Source organism: Mus musculus, chromosome 13 (assembly GCF_000001635.26).
Source record: "Mus musculus strain C57BL/6J chromosome 13, GRCm38.p6 C57BL/6J".
Taxonomy (NCBI): domain Eukaryota; kingdom Metazoa; phylum Chordata; class Mammalia; order Rodentia; family Muridae; genus Mus; species Mus musculus.
The window spans coordinates 111,472,930-111,494,038 of record NC_000079.6 but is presented as its reverse complement, the minus strand read 5'-3'; the positions used below and the strand labels follow the sequence as shown (position 1 = coordinate 111,494,038).

General features: G+C 41.6%; 1 protein-coding gene across 9 annotated transcripts in view; it reads left to right on the top strand.

The window, feature by feature from the left end:
* Nucleotides 1-3,910: 3,910 nt before the first annotated feature.
* Nucleotides 3,911-21,109, top strand: part of Gpbp1 (GC-rich promoter binding protein 1) — a 64,449-nt gene continuing 47,250 nt past the window's right edge. For 6 of the 9 annotated variants that reach the window (NM_001361926.1, NM_001361925.1, NM_001361924.1 and 3 more), the window contains exons 1-2: nucleotides 3,912-4,321; nucleotides 5,669-6,616. The gene's annotated coding sequence lies outside the window, so the exon portion shown is untranslated. Of the gene's footprint in view, nucleotides 4,322-4,439; nucleotides 4,572-5,668; nucleotides 6,617-21,109 lie in introns of those variants that run through there. The other 3 variants (XM_030247436.1, XM_006517772.2, XM_030247435.1) reach the window with 3 other exon arrangements.

The following is a 21,109-nucleotide window of genomic DNA, read 5'->3' as shown; positions in this document are numbered from 1 at the left end:
ACTAGTGCGGAAATTAAGTTTTAAATATTAATTATAAAATAGTATATTCAAATATATACTATTGCATATATTCAAATATATGCACAACAATATTTAAAGTGAAAGTCCTGCTGTGATGACTATTCAAATTATTGTTTATTATTTCTTGTGGGTTTGGGAGATCATACTGACACAGTGACTATAAAGGCTTGGTATGATGAGACTATCCGTTTCTTTATGGTCAAGAAGAAAGGTTCGGGAGTAGGTGGTAGTGCTGCAGGCCTTCAATCCCAACACTCTGCAGGCAGATCTCTGTGAGTTTCAGGTTAGCCTAGTCCAGGGCTGTTACACAGAGAAACCCTGTCTCCAAAGCAAAGCAAAGCAAAGCAAAGCAAAGCAAAGCAAAGCAAAGCAAAGCAAAGCAAAGCAAAGCAAAGCAAAGCAAAGCAAAAGCAAAGCAAAGCAAAAGCACAAAACACAAAAGGCCCCACTCTCCTCAAAAAGACAGTGGAAATTTTTCCCTTTAATGAGAGAATGCCCTTTTACTTCCCAGAGTCCCTAGCCCCTAGAACTCCTATTAGCCACGTCTTTTCTGGTTCTGTGAGCATTTTAATTCTTTCTCTAGAGTGTCCTGTCTACTCTATATGCCTGACTTCCTTGCTGGCTTAAGTCAAAGTCTTTCTCCTTATCAGTTCTTTCACCTCTGGGCAGCTGCTGAGATTGACAGCTTACCTGCCTGCCGGCTTTTCTTTTAAACCCTAATCAAACTGTCCTTTTTGAATAAACTTTGGCTTTGCTTGACTTTCAAAATTCTGCCTTTTAAATCTGTAATTGAAGGAGAATAAAGCCTTTTCCGTGGCTCCAGAGAGTTTCAGTGCCCAGGGTCTGGCGTGTGCTAGGCAGGTGCTGGTGGACCTATACTTGTTTAAAACCAGTTCTCAGTTGGTGGACTTTTCTGTTCCCCAGTTTTCACTCTTACCTGCAAGTTGCGAGAAAAAAAAAAAAAAACCCTTTGCTTCTACAGCATTGTATATTTGGGCTGATATCTTGGGCTATATTAGTTGATGCATGTGGCATATATATATTTACAGTAAGAACTAATTTAAAATTTCTTGAAAACAAAAGAGAAAAATCTCAGAGAGCTTGGTTACAGAAAGATCTCTTCCCCCAGAAGGTGTAATATTGTGTTCACTTGTAATCTATCAGTTGATGTGCCTTGTGGAGACTTCCTTAACTGGGGAAAAGAAAACGACGGGCAGGCTGGTGGAACGGCTAACAGGTCCTTGGTTTTTCTGTGGTTACACAACACTTGCTTAGCAGGTATAAAGAGTAAAGACACCCCCACTTTGACGTCTAGAAGAACCGTGTTCTCCCATCCTCCTTTGGCTTTTTGAAACAGGGTCTTGTGGTCTTGAGCTCCTGGATTCCACAGTGTGCACACTGTCGAACTTGGCCCTTTAGAATTGTTCTTTGGTTCTGTTCGTGGTATAGGGACAAGCTGACTGAGACGCAGCCTGCACTGCAGAACTCAACAGCCTGAGTAACTGTTTTCAGGTAATGTGGGACCTTTGACTTCACTACAGAAAGAATTCCAGGAGAAGCCGGTGTGAAGCGGAGTTAGAGTAGACTTAGAGATTGCTTTTTAAAGCGTAGATTATTTGCTCACTCCAGTGGGTAAAACGAGGGGCTCAGTGAAAGACCACCACACCCAGGAGCAAGGCTGTGGGCTTTTCCAAGTCCGGCACATTTCATTGTCTTTACAGTATCAAAATATTTAAGATTTTGATGTGCTTTGAAGTTAAGTTTGAAAGCTTGTTACAGAACTTAAGTAAGATCACAGGGTGGTTCTCCAGGTATACTGGGCAGTTAACAGTTGAAAAGGTTAAACCAGCCAGGTGGTGCTCAACTTTAATCCCAGCACTAGGGGAGGCAGAGGAAGATCTCTTGAGTTGGATGCCAGTTTGGTCTACAGGGTGAGTTCCAGGACAGCCAAGGTTACACGGAGAAACCCTGCCTCGAACCCCTCTCCCACCAAAGTCAAACCCTAAATCACTAGGGTTGTAAGAGAAGTTAGGATGTTTTCTGTTTCTTCTTTCAAATTTCTAGAAAATATCTGGGAAAGGAGTAAGACCATATTGAAGGTTACATGTTCTTACCTATTCACAGTTCATTGCTATTTTAACATTCTTTAAATCTGAGGCGGGGTCTCATTTGTAGCCCTGACTATCCTGGAATTTTGCTATGTCCTCGAGGTTAATCTGAACTCAGAGAATGCTGGGATTATAGATGTAAGGCACGACTCCAGGATATTTTAACTTTCTTGGAATAGTTTTCTCTAAAGCAGGTGCTGTTCATCTTATTTAATGCCTGACTCTTGGTGAAAGGTACCCTTTTTCTTCTCATGTCCCCATGCATTCCCTCCTCTTCCTGTTCTGCCTAGTTTGATATCAATTCTTAGAAATAGAAACCAGGTGGTGTGTCTTTGAAGGGATAAGGAGAACTCCAGGCCAGCTTGGGTTACATAGCTGAGATCCGAGCTAAATTCAAAAGCAACCCAAGTTCTTTTTCAATATACGTTAATTTTATGGATTCAGGTCTCGTGTAGTGGAAAGAGTTTGGATTAAGACTTAAAACAGAGCTGGGCGGGGTGGGGCATGGTTGTGACCCCAGAGTTTGTAAAGCAGAGGCAAAAGGATCGGGCGTTCAAGGTTCTCTACATAGCTCTTTAGAGAAAGCAACACGAATCCTTGCCTCTCCCGTCCCCACTCGACCCATATTCAAACCCACCTAAAACAAACGGAAGTTTAAACCGGGTAGGTTGAGTAGTCAAGGTCCAGGGAGTAACTGGATCATTTCTAAAATATGAAACCAGCTTATGTAAAAAGTGAGGAAAACACATCTTAGACATTGGCACGATTGAAAAAAGCATCCTTTAGTTTTAAGCCCTTTTTCCCTTTGTACCTAGGGGGCAAGATGGGTAAAGATTGAGGTACAAATTAAGGCGAGTTTACATTCGGCGAACTTATAGGGGTAACGCACTAAACTACAAACCCTATAATGCATATAAAAAGTTTCTGGGAAATGACGCTCCGGTGATTTTCCCTCTTTAGGACGCTTCTCCCTCATTTCTTCTACTTTTTTCCTTTTAGAATTAAATCTCCAACCTTTCCAGAGTGAACCTTTGGCTATATGTAGAGAAAGTGAATACCGTAACTTTTTTTTTTTAAATAATCGTTTGTGCTATGCGGATACCCAGGACAACGCTGATGAAATAATCCATCTCCTTTGGAGTTATTAGAAATAGGAATTACTAGCGCGATGCTCTCTGGCAGCCCTTCGCACTCCGGGGGAACGGTGGCTGCAGCCGAGCCTCGCGCGCCTCCCTAACCCGGCTTCCGCGTGTTAACGTCCCGCACGCTCCGCGTGGCGCGCGACTGCGGCGCCCAATCACTCAGGCAGGGCCGGCTCCGCCCACGGAGCGCTCAGGGCCCGCGCCGAGCGGCCTGCGAGCCACGGCGGGCTTCAGGCGGAGCCGAACGAACGGCGCCCGCCGCCGGCCGTTCCGGGTTGCGCGGCGCTGCCGGGCAGACTCAGAAGCGCCGCACGCCCTGCGAGCCCGCCTGCCCGTCCGGACCGCCTGCGCTCGTCCTCTCCACCCCACCGTTCCCGAGCTCGGGGAGGGCCCGCGGCTGCACAGAGGCGCTCCTCAGGGAACGGACGGGAATTCCCCCTTCCACCGAACGTTCCGGATTGTTCACCGTCCTCACGTCAGCAGCAGGGGGTAATCCCCGGCTCCAGCTGCTCCTGACGTCACCGCGCCGAGACTCCGCCTCCCCGCCCCGCCCCCCGCCCCGCCCCCGCCCTTCCCCCGCGCCAGGCCCAGCCTCCGGGTCCTCCTCAAAGCCCCGCCCCCGGTCTAGCCCCGCCCCTTCCTCTCCCCCAGGCGCCGACGTAGAGGGCGGAGCTTCCCTGACCTGGGGCGTGAGCTGCTACTTGGGCCAGAAGGTTCTGTGGTGGAGGCCCTCCTCCTCCGGCTCCGCCCAGTGGGTTCGTTTGCACCGCGGCTTCCGCACCCTTTCTTCCTCCTCTTTTCCCCTCGCCCCGCCTCCCTCCTCTTACTTCTCAACCTCTCCGCTGCGTCCCCCCTCCCTCGCCACCTTCCACGATCTCGCGAGACTTGGCCCAGAACATTGCGGATCGGGTCGGCGCCATTTTGGGACTGAGACTGGTTGTGGGGGAGGGAAAAGCGGCAAAAGGGGATTATTCAAAGTACCGAAAACCTCCTCCCGGGATCGAGCGCAGCGGCACCCCCAGGCCAGGGGCACCTCTGGTGGGGCAGAAGGTAACACAGTCCCCTGGGCCCCGGACGGGAGTCTCGGGGACCGGGGGAGGGGTTGCCCGTGTCGGCGTTGGGGCTTGAGGGGTCGGGAGCGGCGTTGGTGGCGCGAGGCGTGAGGGTGCGGGCGGCCGGGGGGCGGCGTGAGGCGTGAGGCGCGGGGCGCCCGCCCGTCCTCCCTCCCTCCCTCCCTCCCCCCGGCCGGCGTTGACTCAGCCCGGCGGAGCGGAGGCGGCGGCGGCGGCCGTGGGGCGAGGTGGGCGGCGGGCCTCGGCGGCCGTGGTGGGGGGGGGTGGTGCTCGGCGGCGAAGGCCGGGAACGGCCGGGGCGCCCGCGGCGTCGGGCTAAGACCCCAGGCCCCGGCACGCGCGCCTTCCTGGGCCACCACCAGCAAGGCGGCCCCGGGAACCGGGGAACCGGGGGACCGGGGACTGGAGTCGCGGCGTGCGGAGCCGTGGACTTCCGCCGTGTGCTCGGCGGCGCTTCGCCCTCCCCGCCGCGCCGGGCTCCGTGGCAGTTGCGGTGGTGGTGGTGGCTGCTCGCCCAAGGCGAGCGCTCCGAAGTCGCGTCGGCTCCCGAGTCCGACGGGACCTGTTTATTTTCCCGGGGAGAGCACGGTCCTTAACGGGGTGGACGGGTCGCGTCCCGCACCTCCCACCCCTGGAGTTTTGGCCGAAACCTGTTTGCTTAATTTCAAGGGAATGGGGCCGAGCACCTGGAGCCGAGCGCTGCTCTCCCGGGCTTGGGAGTCAGCCCCCGGGCGAACCGTAGCCACTCGCCCTGCCACGCTCGCCTTGCCACGCTCCCCTCCCGCCCGCCGGCCTGCCCGCCGGCCTTCCTACTAAGCCGTAGTGGGGACAATCCAGCTGCTCCGTCCTCCGAGATTGCGTTTTGGAAGGAGCGTCACGCTCCTTTCCGCCTCTCACTCTCGGAGTCGGGTTCCCCGACGCTCCGTGGCAGCACCACCTGTCCATTTGTTTTCCTTTGGCACATGGGAGAGAATCGGGGAAGAGCACTGCTGAGACCGTGGGCCACTTTCGTAGTTTGAATATTTGCTCAAAGTTTTTAAGTTGGGCGCTTGCAACCTCCAGGGTACTACCTGCACCCAGTTCCCAGTTCAAATCGGAACTCTTCAGTGATATCGTCGCCCACAGTTTTCTAACTCCCTTCATTCAGTAGACTTCATCGAGGGCTAGGAAAAGACTTTTTCCCCAGCTCTCTTTTTACGGCTGTGTGGGAAAAATTTTTTCCCCAGAGGTTAAATTTTTTTCCAAATGGGGGTTAATTTTGATTTGAAAATAAAAACTGACTTAAGTTTTTTGTTTTTGTTTTTTCCTAATACAACTTTTACAGGTGGTTGAATTTGGCGTATGAAGATCATCATCTAGGTTTTGTTTAAAAGGCCCCGGATATTTCAAGTGGCCATTTTGGAATTACAGTTTTGTTTTTGTTTTGGGCAATTTTGCTCCAGAAGTTCATTAAAATTGACAAGAATCATCTCTGAAGTGAATTGATAGTAGTGAACAAATTCAACGAGCTACTAAAAGTCCCAGCCATTTCTTCAGTATTTTGGGTCAAACGGATTATATAAGTGGTTAAAGCATTTCATCTGGTGTTATTTTTGTCTCTTTCCCCTCTCCTGTTTGTGTTCTTCAGCCAAAACTGTAAGATATGTTTGATTTGTGTACCAAGTAGTTTCAGCAGTTTCAAATTACTGTTTAAATATTGCTGAAGTTTTGTGGCAGTTCTTTTTACCTTTATTAAAAGTTTTAGTAATTTTTGACTTCAGCTTTTTTCATATTACAATGGGACAGCTTTTCTAAATGAAGACATTGAAAGAATACAGCGTTTTTTTCTTTTTATCTTTTATTTACTTGGGAATGTAAGATGTTCCATTTTCACACCAGCATGGTAGTATTGAGATAGCTATTTGTCTATACACGCTGATGTTTAGAAGTAATCTTCAGATGTGAAATTTTTCTTTTTGTTTCTGCTTTTTGGCACATAAATTGGCTATTTCTTCTGGAGTGGATAAGTACAACAGTGACAAATACATGGAACAGTAAAGAAGACCTTGCTCTTAAATCCAAGGAACCTGGCTAACTCTGGATCTGACCATATGAAAACTTCAAAGTAAATATGGGTAGCTGACTTCAAGTAACTCTATGTCAAATAGTCATAGGTTAAGTATCTTCAAAGAACTTGGATATTTCAGAGGATACAAAATAAAAAAACAAACTGGAAAACATAAAGCTTATAGAGAAGAAATCAACACCTTCTTGTGCAGTCCTTTTGGAATTTGTAAGTACTTGTGAGCAAATAGATGTTCCTCTGTAATCTGTAATAAGAGTCAGATTGATCCCGTGTTATATTTGGAAACCTTTCAGTTTCTTGAAAAAAATGTTTCTGATTACATTTCTGGATAGTCTGAAAATAGCCAGCCATTTAGCTATATAGCAAATTGAAATGGGGATGATTTTAAGGTTTACAAATGTTTCAGACATTAGTCTTATTAAAAGTTTTTGTATTTTTAAAGTTGAAAAAACATAAATGCATCTGGTCAGTAATCACTTTCTGCTTTATGATAGCATATATATATATATATATATACATATATATATATATATAGAGAGAGAGAGAGAGAGAGAAATCACTTTCTGCTTTATGATAGCATATATATATATATAGAGAGAGAGAGCGAGCGGGAGCGCATAGTGCAAACGTAGGAAAGTCTACACAGTTGATGTCTGGTTGGTTTTATATTGTAAATGTCATGGGTCTTGATTACTACTTTATTTTCTAAGTGTGAGTTTAGACTGTATTACTAAACACATAGTTTAGAGATCTAGTTTAGCGGTAGTGTAACACAGAATAATGCAAGTTTGGTTTTAAATTTGATATCTTAAGAAATAGCTTGTTTTAAGGTACAACAATTCTATATGTTTAACACATTACAGACAAGTTTTTGAAACATAGCCGGGCGTGGTGGCACACACCTTTAATCCCAGCACTCGGGAGGCAGAGGCAGGCAGATTTCTGAGTTCGAGGCCAGCCTGGTCTACAGAGTGAGTTCCAGGACAACCAGGGCTACACAGAGAAACCCTGTCTCGAAAAACCAAAAAAAAAAAAAAAAAAGTTTTTGAAACATCTTATTGAAGCAGTTTGTAGTCAACACGCTTCAGTTAAAGGTTACTGGGAATAAGCACAAGCACTGAGCAAGTCCACTTAATTTTTCTTTTTTAAAGAATTATTTAGTTTATGTATGTGAGTACACTGTAGCTATCCTCAGACACACCAGAAGAAGGCATTGGATCCCATTACAGATGGTTGTGAGCCACCATCTGGTTGCTGGGAATTGAACTCAGGACCTCTGGAAGAACAGGCAATGCTCTAAACCGCTGAGCCGTGTCTCCAACCCCTGACTTAATCTTTAAACTGTATATGTGTGTGTGTCATATACATAACATGATATATGTACGTGTAAACTTATAAACTCTATTCTTCCTGATGGCCTAAGTTCAAAGATAGGTTTTTTTCTTTTTTCTTTTTTTTAAGTTTTGGATAGTATGTGCTGTAGCGGAAATTCTTTTAACAAATGTAGGAATCTTTAGTGATTCTCTTATATTTTCATTTTATTACTTGCTTGAGGGGGAGATTGGAGGGGTATTAGATCACTTGGAGTTGAAGTTAAAAGCAGTTGTCAGCTGCCTGATGTGGGTGCCTGCAGTCAAACTCAGGTCATCTGCAACAGCAGTATGTGCTCTTAACCACTGGGCCAGTTCTTCAACCTAGGCTGCTTTTTAGTTGCTATTAGTTATTACATTTAATTTTTCTGTGTGTTGAGGCATTCTGCAGGTTTTTTTTTTAATTCAGTAGAAAATTGTAATTTTTTCAACTCTTTTCCAAGGTTTTATATCTTCAGTAAGTTGTTTATTTCTAAACAGTTTCCCCCTTGCTAATCTGTTGAAGTATGTTAGTTTCTTTAAACCTAAAGAAGTGATAGTCTAAAAGTTAGTATTCAGATAGTCATGTTTAACATGTTCTGTTCCGAAGTTGGAGTTAGAGTTCAGTTCTCTATATTCTAACAGACTGGATTATATATGTTTTCTGTGTTGAAAGATCTTTAGTAGTTCTTAAAAATTAAAAAATATTGAGACAGTTATGTATTGAGGGTGGCCTGGAACATGGGCTCCTCCTGACTTAAATATGCTGAAATTGACTTGCATGTTGCCATGCCAGGTCTTGTGTGCAGCATTTTAATTGGTTTTGTCTTAATTTATGTAAAAATTGATGAGGACGAGAACATCCATCTATCACTTGGGACAGTCTATTATTTGGCTTTTGAAGTTACTTGTATAAAAGTGTGTATCTTTAATAGGAGTAAGAAATTGAAGTAGGTCCTGAGTGGTGTGTGAGCCTTTTTATCCCAGCATTCAAGAGACAGGAAGGTCTAAATCTACAGTTTCAGAGCAATCAAGCTCAAAAAATGGGGGGCAGAGGAGACCCCTCAAAAAACCTTCTCTTTCATACTTCTAGTTCCTTTTACTCTTGTCCTAAATGAGTTTTTAATGTAATTACAATAGCTAGCAGTTACAGAATATGGTGTCATGTTTTGCTCCTTTTACATGATATCCATTCTTAATACTATAAGGAGAGCAGTGTAATGAGTGGTGTGGGAAAGGGTTGCTTGCTTAGAATTAGGATCTGACCCTGCCCACACTCAATCCCCCTGACGGCTTTTGTTTGATTTTGAGGATGTGCTTTCATGCTAGACAAGCTCTCTCTCTGAGTAGTGCCCTCAGCCCAGTCTGTACTCTTAGTTGTTATGCTTTCAACTCATTTACTCATCTGTGCTAGACACAGTCTAGCCCAGCCCAGTCAGTACTCTCAGGCAGTTACTTTACTTACACTGTCCTTCTTTTTGAACATTTTCCTTGTAGTTATTTTTTTCCTCTCTACCATTCCTCTTGGGTTAACCCTGATTATACATACTCTAGAGGTTGGATAAGCTTAGAAAAGAGAAGCTGCTGTTTAGTTTTGCTATTTGTTGATAACTATTTGGATGATCTTTACTTTTAGTTACAAATTAAAATGTGGTTTTTTAACCATATAGTTCCTTACAGATGTGGATCTAAATATTAGGGCTTTTTCTTTCTGCTTTTGGACTGAAATTACTACATAGATTTGTTTGTTTGTTTGTTTTGTTTTTAAAGCTGTTGGTGAGATCCTCTTGCTTCTACCTCTTCGAGGAACTACAGATCCACACCACTGTAGTTGGTTTTGTCTGTGTCACTTATAATGCAAGACTCTGTGTGTATGTATGTGTGTATGGGATACCTGTCTGCACACCTACATTCATGAGGAAGTCAGGACAGCTCTTAGAAGTTGGGTTCTTTCAAAAATGTGTATCTCTGCCATCCAGCTTAGGTCATTAGGATCTGCAGCAAGTGACTTTACCTGGGAAGCTATGTCACAGGCCCTGATGAGATTTTGATATAATAGTTTATTTAGATGCAGGTATGATGTAAGAAAAGGGTAATTTTTTGAGGATATGAGGTATCTAGAAAAAGGAAATGTGATATTGTGTATTTACTCTAATTTTTTTTGCCTTTTCATTAAACTGATAGAAATGATGTTGTGAAGTTGTATGTAAAGTTATATATAATATTAAGAGAATCTACTCAATTCAGTTTATATGTCAAACAATGTTTAGTGTTCAATTCTCAGCAAGCACATAATGGGATCTGATGCCCTCTTCTGGTGTGTGTTTGAAGACAGCTACAGTGTACTTGTATTTAAAAAAAGAAAAAGCTTAGCTGATGTTTTGCCTCCCTTTAGGTTTTTCACTAAATACCTGTTAATATAAGCTAGGACCACAATCTTGTTGGATCTCCTAGAGCAGCTCTTACTCAATAGGCTTACTAACTTTCCAGCTGCTGTATGACTTGTGGAGGTAAGGTATTTTGTTATTTTTCTTTTTTTAGGGGTCCATATTAAAGGATGAACTTAAATTGCATTTGAGACAAGTGCTGAGCTATATAACTCACCTGTGCTTATTGTTTATGCTTTTTACTGGTCTTTCAGTTAGCATTGGTATCTAATGAGAAGAGGGCATTGAGTTTGTGTCTAATGAGAAGAGGGCATTGAGTTCTTTGGAACTGGAGTTACAGACACAGGTGAACTGCCATGTGGATGCTGGGAACTGAGAATGAGAACTCAGGTCTTCTGGAAGAGCATTCAGTGTTCTTAGCAAAATCTCTAGGCCCACCCTCCCCAATAACATTCTTGAATTTTTCACACAGGATTTCTCTGTGTAGCTCTGGCTCACTCTATATAGACTATGCTGGCTTCTGCCTCCTGAGTGCCAAGATTAAAGGGCTACAAATACTCTCCTTTTTATTTTTAAATCATTTGTGTGTGTTTGTGTTAAGTGCATGCTCGAGGCCAGAGGCACCAGATCCCATGGAGCTGAAGATACAGGCAGTTGTGAGGTGTCTGATGTGGATGCTGGGAACCTAACTTCTGCAGCAGCAAGGGCCCTTACTTACCAAAAAGTTGTCTCTCCAGCCCCTAGTGGTCCATTTGTAATCAGTTTTTGATAAACTTTCTCTAATGACTAATAGGGTGTTTTTATATACTAGTTGGGTCATTTGTATATTTTCAGAGAAGTATTTACGTATTTAAGGGTAAAGATGGCCTACCCTTTCTCTTATCCCCCGTCCCCCTTCCCTCATCCCTTCTCTATTCTTTGCTATGTAGCCTAATCTGGCCTAGAATTTACAAATCTTCCTGCCTCAACCTCTCTATTGCTGAGATCACAGGTATATTTCACTATAGTTGGCATATTTGTCCATTAAAAGTTTGTTGTTATAGACAGTCTTTTATTTTTGAGACAGGATTTTACCATATAACCTTGGCTGGTCTTGAACTTTCTGTGGTTTCTTGCCTCAAACTGGTGAATACTGCGATTACAGGGTATTCTATTATGTTCAGCAACGAATGAATCCTAATAACTAAGTAATATTTATCAGTGTTTATACCATGATCTATGCTATTTTGAGCCTTTTAAGTTTTAGTCCTCATGGATACCCTGTGTGGGAAGGCCTGTTTACTCACACTTTACAGTTGAGAAAATGTAGTAGGCACAGGGATTTCAAATGTTTTTCCAAGGTTATACAAGTAGTGTTTCTTCTGAACCCATATCAAGGCTTACAGTTAGTTTATAAGGTATTAATGAGAAAAGTAAAATGCTATTCTGTTTCAAAAGATAACATTTCATTTCTTGTAGCAACTAAATTTTATATCCCTAGGTGAATATGATACAGTTGCAGGTTGATAATAATCATTCAGGAACATGTAAGTTCTGGGAATCAAACCCAAGTCCTCTACAAGAGCAGTAGATGCTCTTAACCTCTGAACCATCTTGAGTCACACAAAGACATTCAGTGTATAGTTAAATAATTTATTTAAAAGGTTAGGTGACAGAACCTGATTTTGAATTTGTTTTTTCTTCTTTTTTTTCTCCTCCTTTCTCTTTTGAGATGGTACCGCAACTGAATTTTGCCAAGTAATTTTTGTTCATGTAAAGTAACTTTTATCCCAATATTCCTGTCTATTAGAACTTTGTGATTTGGTGGAAATCTCTGAAAATCCTCCTCTCCCTCTTATCTCCCCCATCCTTCTTAGTCCTTTCTCTTCCCTTCTTGCCATTTCTTTCCTCCTTTTCCCGTTCTTCTTTCCCCTTCCCTCTCTTCCCTTTCTTCCTCACTCTTATAAAGTCTGAACACTGGCTGGCTCAGTGTTCTTCTGAAGTTCAAAGTTCTGCTCTTCAAAGTTCTGAGTTCAAATCCCAGCAACTACTTGGTGGCTCACAACCACCTGTAATGAGATCTGATGCCCTCTTCTGGTGCTGTCTGAAGACAGCTGCAGTGTACTTATGTATAAATTAATCTTTGGGCCAGGAGTGAGCAGGGACTGAGCGAGCAGAAGTCCTAAATTCAATTCCCAATAACCACATGAAGACTCATGTACAGCTACAATGTACTCATTCATATACATTATTAAATAGATAAATCTTTAAAAAAAGATCTGAACTCTAGTTCAGGCTAGCCCTGAACTTGTATACCTTTTTCTTCCAAGTTCTGGGTATATAAGCAAATGTTATCAAGCTTAAGTATACTTTATGCATTTTTGGAGCTGGAGATAGAACCCAGGGAAACACAAATAGTGCATCTAGGGAAAGAATAAAGCACTGAACTATGTCTTCGCCTTGTAAGTCTTTTTAAAAGTTATCTTTTAGACTTTTCTTGTAATTAAAAACCTCAAGGAAACCCTGATTTCAAGGAAAGATTTTAGCCTACATCTTCAGTCCATCATGGTGCAAGGGTAGAGCAGAGTGGCTCTCAAAGCATTAGCAAGTAGGAAGCAGAGAATGGTTGCACTAGCTAACTCTACTGGCTCTTTTCTTTTTCCTCTCATCTGTCTAATTTCATTAGGGCACCATCTGTATTTAGGGTAGACCCTTCCCTTAATCTGTGCAAGTGCATACTAGACACACACAGTGTTTGATTAATCTCTTAGGTTGTTCTCAGTCCAGCTTAGTTGATAGAATTAACCATCTTTTTGAAGCAAAATACCCTCTTTCATATTAGATCAAAATAATACATACTTGCAATAAGCAAGGTAAATGAATGGAATTTATTATCCTAAGTATGATCAATCTAGAATATAAAACCTCCTTTGCACTTTGTGCCCATGTCCGTGTTCACATAAAACAGGCTGCTTTTGAACTTGGGGTTCTCTTGCTTCTGCCTTCCCAGTGCTGAGATCAAAGACATGTACACACCCCTACCAGCTCATCTGCTGTCTTCAAAAATAGCAATTTTTTTTTTTTTTTTGAGACAGGGTTTCTCTGTGTAACCCTGCCTGTCCTTGAACTTACTGTGTAGACAAGGTAGACCTTGATTTCAGATCTGCCTGCCTCTGCCTCTGCTTCCTGAGTGCTGGAATTAAAGTCTGCAATGGCCTGGCATGACGTGTTTTGTTTTGTTTTTTAAAAAAAGACTGAAAGTGGTTATTACTTTTCCTGTATCACCAGTTAGAAGATAAATATCAACATTAAGCTTGGGTAATGGCTGAATTTTATATTTTTACACTAAAAATATTTTAAAGGTTTTTTGGGGCTGGAGAGATGCCTCAGTGTTAAGGGTGATTGGCTTGCTGTGCACTTGAGAGGACAGGAGCTCTTGTTCTAGCACACATCACACAGGCTCACACAGCATCACAAACACATCCTGTTTGTGCATTTGTACAGTTTCATACTCACAAGTTTTTAATTAAAATAAAAATGTCTTGATTCCATTTAATTTGTTTATTTTTGTCCCTGTAATCTGAGCAGTTATGAGTAGGCAGTCATCAGTACCACAGCAAAAGTAGCTTCCTTTTTACCTGAGAGCACAGATCATGGACTTCCACATGTTGTCAGAGGCATGCTTAAAGCCATTTCAGAAATTGTTGGAAAAGTCTTTAAGTTTATTTAACAGTTAAACTTATTAGCAGCATAGTGATTCATTCTTGTAATCCTGGTGCTTGGGAGGAGGAGGCTGTGGTGGGGATTGGGGGATCAGGAGTTAAGCTATGTAGTAAATTGTAGGCTAGGTTGTTATATGTGAGACCTTTAAAAAAAGTACCAGCAAAACAACAGAAACAACCAAAAGCAACAAGTAAACCTTCCACTTTATAGCAAGCAAACAAAACTCCCAAGTAACTAAAGTCAGCAATTCAAGATCGGTCTGTCTTTCTCTTTTCTTTTCTTTTCTTTTCTTTTCTTTTCTTTTCTTTTCTTTTCTTTTCTTTTCTCATTTACTCATCTACTTTTCCACCCATCATCATCAGTCCATCTGGGTATAAGTGCCACGACCTGCGTGTGACGGTCAAAAGATAATAACTTGCTCTCTCCTCCCATATCTCCTGGGAAGTAGAGTCTGGATTGACCTCTTTTAACTTTCAGACCTATCTCTCTGACCCTTAATTTTTTTTTTATTCTTTTTTTCCCCCTAGACAGGGTTTCTCTGTGTAGCCTTGACTGTCCTGGAACTCAGAAATCCACCTGCCTCTGCCTTCCAAGTGCTGGGATTAAAGGGGTGCATCACCACTGCCTGGCTCAAATAATGTTTCTTAAAAATCATAATCTAACACAGTACAATCCAAGTATTATGTGATGAGGAAGGTAATAGGAATCAAGTCTGTCTCCTGTGACTAAAGCATTGTGTTTAAAAGCAGAAAATTTTGTCTAAAGCAATGCATTTGATAGCATAAGATAGTCTTGATTAATAGAGCCTTGAATCTGATGTTTGAGGCAGCATTTAGTTTTTGTTTGTGTTAGCAGCCTATGTGGTATGGCAGCACAGGCAGAATGAAGCGAATGTTGGACTTAGAGCATTGCCTGGTGCAGGGCTCTGTGCAGTGAAAGTGCCTGATGTGGTATGGGTCAATACCGTCAGACATCAGATTTATTAAATTTTGACCATTATTTTTGGTTGCTAAGCACTGAGAATCCTTTTAATCCTTTTGCTGATGTCAGATTTTTCACCACTCCTACATTCAGTTAGATGATACCATTTGGGGCTGAGATCTACAGTTTAAGAATTTGGAATATTGGGTGATGGCTTAGGCCTGAAATCTCAGCACAGTGGAAGCAGAGTCAAGTTCTGCCTACTCTGCAAAGCAAGGTTAGGACAACTCTGGCTACGCAGTGAATCCTTGTCTCAACAACTACCCTCAAAAAAACAAACCCAGACCCCAAAACAACTTAAAATAGGGTGTTGAGTACCATGGGATTAGCCAAGAGTGAGAGAGTGAATTGGAGAATGTAGGTAAATATAAAGTGAAGGTACCAATTTGATCAATAGGTTTAATATGTATGGTGTTTCAAATATTACATTTATACACCACACATTTAAAATTGTTAAGACAATGAATGCATTATACTTTTGGCTCCTACTTGGTTATGATTACTTGGGTAATCTGTGGTATGGCATCATAGCTTTAAATAATAACTTTTACATAAAAGTTTGTGATTTTTTTTTGAGATAACATTTTGGTTGGCCTGCAAACCTGTGTTGATCAGAGTGACCTTGAACTTGTGGCAGTCCATCTCCCTCTTGAGTTCTGGGATTACAGGTATAGATCAGAAGGCCTGGCCCTATTTAGATAACCTTGAATGTCCAGTCCAGATCTTCATATTATGTAACTATCTTTCTTGAATTTTACACATATAAAATTGTGATGTTATTCCATACCTTCAAGACAACCTCAGACCAGTGGTGTTCCCCCAACCCCCAAGCCCCCCAGTTGATAGGACTAGAGATTGGGCTAGACAAGCACACTACTATTGAGCTACAGCCTTGGCCTTTTGTGGGAAGGGATTCTTAAGCACTTTTATGTATGCTAGGCAAGTTGTCTGTCATAATTGCTACCTTTTTTCCTTTTCCTTTTTATCTCAGTTAATGTTTTTTTGATCTACCTTATCAAACTCAAGCAGCTGGGAATCACCTTTAGCTTCCATTCTCCATGGACTCTTAGCAATTCTATTTGTTCCACCTCAAATCTTAAGCCTTTCTATTCCAATCCTTTCTACAGTTGTACAAGGCACATCCTATTTTCATTTGAATGACTACATTGGCCTCCTTCTTTGCCATTTGCACTGTATATAGCTTACTTACCGAGTATAATGAGCCTTTAAAAGTGGTGGTGATTGGGGCTGTAAAGATGACTTAGTAGTGAGGAGTGTGGACTTTTGCAGAAGTTTGGTTGCAACCACCATGAGCTGATGACACTGCCTGCAACACCAGTTCCAGGGGATCCTATATTTCTATCCTCTGCAGCTGTGCTGAGCATGGTAGTGGACGCATAGGTACAAACCAATACAAGGTAAAGTTCCTGCTTAAAGGCCTGCATTGTCTTTAATTGGAACTATACATACTATTGTATAAGTCTTTCTATTGTTTCTTATTTTCCATCTGCAACTTTGTGATCTTAGTGCCCATTGGCCTCTGGCTACCTTTCTTATCCTTGAAAACACTAGTTTTTTTTTAATTAAAAGATTATTTATATAATGTAAAATTTATTATTATTGTTATTATTATTATTAATATTAATATACTGTACACTGTAGCTGTTTTCAGAAACATCCAGAACAGGGGATCAGATCTCATTACAGATGGTTGTGAGCCACCATGTGGTTGCTGGGATTTGAACTCATGACCTCTGGAAGAGCAGTCAGTGCTCTTAACCGCTGAGCCATCTCTCTAGCCCAACACTAGTTTTTTTATTGTCTAAGACTAGTGATTCTCAATCTTCCTAATTCTAGGACCCTTTAATACAGTTCTTCAGGTTGCAGTGACCCCCAAACATAAAATTGTTTTGTTGCTGTTTCAGCAGTAGTTTTGCTACTGCTATGAATTGTAAATATCTGATAGGCAGGATATATGATATTCAATCCTCATGAAAGGGTTCTTCACCCCAAAGAGGTCACATCTCACAGGTATCGGGCTTTGTTTTTCCTTCACTTGTTTTCATTAGCTCATCCACCCTCTTCTGCTACCTTTCTCTCCCTGATTTCCTTTCTTTGCAGGGAGAGTGCTGATTTGGAACTCTTGGGTTCCAGGAATTCTGTTGCTATAACCTTTTAACTAGTTGTGTTTTTGTTCAGTACTACTTCACTTGGCTAGTTTGGTTTTTAACTCAGCTATGATAGTCTTTCTTTTACTACTCTGTGTCTTAACTATTGTATACAGTGGGCAAATGTCTATGTTCTTTCATTTCTTTTAGTCTATCCTAGTTCATCAGAGCCTGAAATCACATCATTTAATTTTTTTTTTTGCCTGTCCTCATGTAAACTTGGAGGGCAGGGATCTTTTCTCATTTATTTACTGAATTGAGTGAAATTAGGGAAAGTCAAAGGATCATTCACATTATAGTTATTTTATTCTTTTTTGAGGTTTACATTTGGTATATGTAGTTAGTATTTTTATTATAGGTTAATGCTTCAGTGCTTGGGGGACTAGTGAAGTTCATCTTTAACAGGGTTGTAGCCAAATTGACTCTTCAGGCTGTTCAGAGACTGTGTTCTTGCTTGTTTGCATCATTTGTTGTATGAACGTCTGTGTTTGTTTACCTGATAAAGACTTCGCTACTTTGACCCTTTTGAGGGTTTTTTGTTTTTTCAAGACAGGGTTTCTCTGTGTAGCCCTGGCTGTGCTGGAACTCATTCTGTAGACCAGACTGGCCTCGAACTCAGAAATCCACCTGCCTCTGCCTCCCAGAGTGCTGGGATTAAAGGCGTGTGCCACCTCGCCCAGCTAAATTATTTTTGGATTTTTTTTTAAAGACACACCAGAAGAGGGCATCAGCTCTCTTTATGGGTGGTTTTGAGCCACCATGTGTTTTGCTGGGATTTGAACTCAGGACCTTCAGAAGAGCAGTCAGTGCTCTTACCTGTTGAGCCATCTAGCCCCTTGAAATTTTTTTTAAATTATGAACTGAACCACATGAACACAGTTATTTTGCCATTTATCGCTAAAACACCAGAATCCACTTTGAAATAAGGTGGTAAACACAGTTTGCAGCTCAGAGGTTTTGACAGGGAGGCTGACATTTTTGTCTGCATGATATGTGTGTGTGTAGAGGTAAGAGGACACGTATGTTCTTTCCTTTCACCTTTATGTGGCTTCTGGAAATCTACCTTGGGTTTCCAAGCTTGCATAGCAAGCGTTTTTATGTTTCCCCATCTGGCTATGACTGTTTACATCAAATAATGTCTAGCTATTGTATGTCTGTTATGCCTGGTATTGTTTGAGAGGAGGGAATGAGAGAAGGCAGTGTTTTCTTTCCTCTTGCTTTGTTTTTGTTTGGTTTTTCAAGGGTTTCTGTGTATAGCCATGGTTGTCCTAGATAGAACTCATTCTGTAGAGCAGGCTGGCCTCAGATCCTCCTGCTTCTGTCTCTTGAGTGCTGGTGTGTACTAACTACTACTATGCCTGGCAGGGACTGAAGTTTTAATTATTACGGTATTTAAAAGTTTTTTTTTTTTTGGATAAACTTGTTTTAGATCTGTAAGAAGGAATGTTACACATCCCTTTTAGGGATTTATCAAACAAAGCTCTGAAAAAAATGCTAAGCTGGAGCTGTGACAGGTAATTAGTAGGTGAGTGCTGAAATGATTGTGGAAACTGAATTGAAAACTACTTAAATGTGCTTTAAAGACTTCCTTGTGTAAAGTAGATCTCTCCCCATCCCCCAATAAAAGGTGAGGTGGGGAGTAAAAGTGACTGCAAATGTTTTGATCTTAGTCTAGTTAAGGTAAAACCTTCCAAACACTTAGTTTTCTAAGAAGACAATATCTGTTTGGAGCTTTAAGGGGACAGAGTTGATGGGGAGCAAAGTTTTCTCTGTGTACACTATGTCTGCATTTTATAGTTTTATATAAGTGTAACTCAGTAGTATCTGACATGCTAAGCTAAAGATTATGTAATTCTAGAAAGTTGGTCGGCCTTAAATACACAATTATGAGGCCTGTTATTTTGTTGTAGATAGCAAAATTACTTTTAAAACATTTATTGAGGGTTGAGACAGCTCAGTGCATAAGGGTCCAAGCTTGGTAGCTTGAGTTTGATCCTTAGAACACCTATAGTGTGAAAGAGAACCAAAGCTCTATAATTTCAACACAACCTGTTGCACATACACGCCTCCCACCCCCTTCATCGTGTAATTTTAAGGCAGGGAGAAACGTAAATATCATCTTTATGTATTGGACATCAAAGATAGTTTCATTTTCTGCTTAATTAAAAGTGTATTAAAAGTCTTGTGTCTTGGGCTGTGGAAACGTGAAAATACGAAACAGTGGCCACTCTTTTACTTTAAAGGATAGCTACATGATACTGATCCTCATGTATAAATCTTGTTCTAAAAAGTGGAATTCTACATCATAAGGTGATTTTAAGTCCAAGAATGTTGTTTTTGATCATATTTTTGCCATAAAGACATTTAGTGTTGTATCATTGAACTAAGCCCCAACTGTGGGATTTCTTAAGCCTAGTAGTGTTAGGTGTAAGAAACACAAATTAAAGATAAACTAAAGCACCTACTAAGGCTTTACAGTTTCTTTATTTGGATAAACACGAAGATCTTTAAAAACAAGACTATGGCTGTATTGTAGTGTACTACAGAAATTTTTGTACATTTATAAAATAAAAGAGGACTCAGTACTACTTAAGAGTAGGCAACAGGGCTGGCGAGATGGCTCAGCTGGTAAGAGCACTGGCTGCTTTTCCAAAGGTCCTGAGTACAAGTCCCAGCAACCACATGGTGGCTCACAACCATCCATAATGAGATCTGACGCCCTCTTCCTTATGTATAATAATAAATAAATCTTAAAAAAAAGAGTAGGCAACAGATTGCATTATTTTAGTAAATTAGGGAAAGTTTGAGAGATTGGTCCTCCCTTCTTTTCTCTCCACCCCTGCCTTCCAGTCAGTGCTGAGATTTAGGGGTATCACTGTCCTGGCCTTAAGGCAACCTTTACAGTGTATAAAATACTTGGGGTTCTATTCTCCAAGTTCTGTCATTTATTGACTGAGTCAGGGATAGACTAACTTGACTATAATTCTAATTCTGCCCCCCTTATCCTTTCATAGGAGCATTTCAATGTTGGCACTTAAAGTTGGCCTGTAATTCTGTATATAGCAGTGGATGACCTTGAGTTTGTAATCCTCTGCTTCCTTCTCAAGTACTTAGATTACAGACAGGTGATACCATTCCTGGCTGTACTTTTTGGCTTTCTCAGGCTGTCTTGCTGTGTATCCTAGGTATCCTAGACTGGCCATGAACTTATAGCAGTACTCCTGCTTTAGCTTTCCGAGTGCTGAGATTCCAGCCCGTGGGGCCATGCTGTATCCCGTTGGCACGTTTCTAGTAGTAAATACTCTTGGGGGAGGGGTTATACTCAAAAGTCTCCTGAAGGGATCTGTGGTTGCAGACTAGTTTTACAACTAGTATCTTTCTTTGCTTAGTCCAAATTGTATTTGTTGGCCATTCAATACATTAATTGATTTGAATTAAAATTTGCCCCAATTAGTTCACACTGCAGTACAAATTCTAGTTTAAAATTTACTATTACCACCTCTTAACACACAAAAAGTCCCTGTAGATTGATTTGTTGAAGATTTAGTCTGCTTCAATTTGTGAGGAAACCCAGTAAGTATAAATATGTGTACTTAATTAAAAATTTTTTTTGAGATGATAATGATTTTTACCCCTTATCTGTCGTCCCTCTAACCCTTTCATGCACAATTCTTGCAGGTTCAAGGCCTCTCAGTCTGTCAGAGATGGGAGGGAGCTCAGGAAGCTTCGGTCTTACACGTGTGTGTTGTGTAGGGACTGTAACGTTGCTCAGTTGGTGTGCTTTCCTGAGGCTCCCGAGACTAATCGCCAGCACCAGATAACCTAGCCTTGTGGAGGGAGACTTGTAGTTTCAATACTTCGGAAGAAGAGGCAGGAGGGTCAGGAGTTTATCAAGGTTATCCTCTCTTAACTAGTTTCAGGCCAGCCTGCTGTAATGACTTTGTCTCAAAACCAAAACCAGTAATAATATTTTTTGAACTGAATTAAATTGCAAGTTGTCAGCTGCCCAGTGTGGATGCTGTGTTCTATCAAGAGTACTTAATGAAGTGCTCTTAGCTGGTGATAGACATCATTTTTTATTTTTTAGCTCCATGTTAGTCTTTATAAGATTTT